This window comes from Pteropus vampyrus, unplaced genomic scaffold (genome assembly GCF_000151845.1).
Source record: "Pteropus vampyrus isolate Shadow unplaced genomic scaffold, Pvam_2.0 Scaffold2, whole genome shotgun sequence".
Lineage (NCBI taxonomy): Eukaryota > Metazoa > Chordata > Mammalia > Chiroptera > Pteropodidae > Pteropus > Pteropus vampyrus.
The window spans coordinates 12,567,839-12,570,425 of NW_011888783.1; the positions used below are offsets into that span (position 1 = coordinate 12,567,839).

The following is a 2,587-nucleotide window of genomic DNA, read 5'->3' on the forward strand; positions in this document are numbered from 1 at the left end:
GAATGAATGAAAACCCACACATCGTCATGAAGTGTCGGGGGTGCCGGGGGTGAAAAGAAACTACTAAAAGCTTCCAGAGTGTAAAAACAGACCCCATGTAAAAAAACAGTATCAGAATTTTCACAGGAATAATGAATGCTATAAGACAATGGAGCATGGCATTTAAAATTGTAAGGGAAAATTATTTTCAACAGACTCCAAACTACCAATCAATCAAGAATAAAGATATTTTCAGAACTGTAAAGTCTCAGAATCTTTACTGCTCATGCACCTTTTCCTAGGAAGTTTTCATGGTAGATATACTTTGGCAAAAAAGGGCACTGAATAAAGAAAGAGGAAGTCATTAAGATCCAAAAAAAAGGAGATACAACAGAGACTAAAAAAGAAGGGGGTCCCAAAATGACCACCAAGCTGTGCGCAAGCCTGGACAGCAATAGTCCAAACAGTAAAAGATCCTTCAAACTGTGGAAGAAATGTCCCCAAAGGACAAAAAAATAAGAAAGCGAAATGGATAGATTATCTGACGTTTTTGAGCATTTAAGCTTTTGGGTAAACACTGTGATAAGTACATAAAAAAAGAATCAAAACCAAGCAATTATTAATTTTGAGAAAAATAAGATTCCAGTACAAAGGAAATGATAGTTTATGAACCATTGGGTTCATGAGTGAACTACTTTTATTATCTACTGATTTAACAAAAAGTTGTGATTAATCTATATTGAGAGGGATAGGGAGATAGGAATATAAGTAAATCCTCCCTGCCATAAGAATTCAAGAATCATTTCTAAAGTTGATAAATCAAGAAAAATAATGTAACTATTTTCAAATAGAAAGATAAATACTACAACCAACCACTAAGAGCTGAAGGTGCTAAGCAGGGGGAAAAGAAAGGTACTCTTTTTTATTATAAGCCTTCTAGTTCTATTTGATTTTTTTTTAACTATATGCATGAATTACTTTAGTAAAAATAAAGCTAAATTGAAAATAATTTAAACTTACAAATTCGGTATGAATTCAAAGAAAGGAAGATTGGGAAACCGGAAAGACATAAAAAGGAGCCTAAGTACCGGCTACAATTTACTTACCCACTGGGGCTATTAAAAGAGAGACCTCCTAAATGGAACTATTGTAGTCTAACCAGGCTTTCTTTGAGGCCAGGACACTCCCTCTGCACCAAGTGGCAATAGCAAGGCTCAAAAGACAGACCCAGAGGCACTTCATTTAATGAAAGTAAAGAACTGGTAGAATCCAAATTAATGGTATTATAATGTATACGGGATTAGTATAAACAGTAGTATAATATCAACATAGTACAAGGATACATTTCCTGAGATCTTGTGATGATTCCAAACACTAAATGTAATAAGCAAAATAATTCAGGGTCAAAGCTTTCATGGCAACTGTGAAAATGAAGATACTTTATCTCTTATCTTGGAATTAAAGTTGAATCAACAGCATCCATTTCTGGACTTGTCCTGATTGCAGATAACACAATAATTCAACATAATATAAAAAAGTTTGAATTTGGTCCATTTAAAAAAGAGTTCTCATCAAAGTCACTTTAATCACAAAGGCCTGCGGTTCCCACACAATAGAAACCAGGTACTTGAAAAGCAAGCACTGCTTTTGCTTAGACAATCACTGATATACCAAGAGTCTCCAAATTTCTCAATAATCCCATGGCTTAGACAAAGCAAAACAGAAACAACCAATAATTATACATTATAAAAAATCCCGACAGGCTAAAATTCTTACATAATTGTTCTTATTTGGTTCATCTTTTTCTTAAAATTCAGAAAAGTCAAGCACACTTGAAAATATACAGGGCTCCTCAAAATGCAAGTTTCCCTGAAGCTTTATAGATTGCTTCATGCTACCCATTCACTGATCAAGATCTAGATGTGATTCAAGATACATTTATATTCCCTTAAAAAAATGACTTTGCAAATATATTGGTTCTAAAGGAAAAAAAGTGGCTTTAAGTCACAATAAAAGCCATACTTAGGAATATAACAAACCAGTTCAAAGCACCTGTTTCAAGGGGAAAAAATGATATGAACCAGAAATGATATTTTATTTTTTTTTAAATATTTATAGAAAACTGGTCAGGAATTCAGCTTTTTGGATAAAGCAATCTAATGGATTTATCTTCTATGAGTTCAAAATCTTGTTACAGTGTTTTCATTATAAACCTATTAGTTAAAAACAAAACAAAACAAAACAAAAAAAACCCTACCAGAAAAACTCCCTATCAGTAGCACCTTGACCTCCATGGTCATCACTATGCAAATTCTTACTATTAAAAAAAAAGCTAAAAATGATTACTCACTCAACACGAAACTTACTACATTATCAAACATTTTTTTCTCAAATTAGACATATGAAGTACAAACAGATGAGAATAAGATTCCACTTGATATAGTCTAATGACCTGTAAGCTATTTAAAATCAAATACTTTAAGTAGCATACAGTTTATCTAAATGTATATTAATGATTACAGATTGTATATGTCCATTTTAAACTTAGGGGAGAAAGCCTATAATTACAGATTTATTTTAGTAAATACAAATATTGACTAAAAAAAAA

General features: G+C 32.2%; 1 long non-coding RNA gene across 1 annotated transcript in view; it reads right to left on the bottom strand.

Moving 5' to 3' along the window:
- LOC111738172 overlaps positions 1–2,555 on the bottom strand; it is a 9,506-nt gene extending 6,951 nt beyond the window's left edge. Inside the window, exon 1 of the long non-coding RNA XR_002779714.1 lies at positions 272–2,555. This is a non-coding gene — a long non-coding RNA (uncharacterized LOC111738172). The remainder of the gene's footprint in view (positions 1–271) is intronic.
- Between the last annotated feature and the right edge of the window lie 32 nt (positions 2,556–2,587).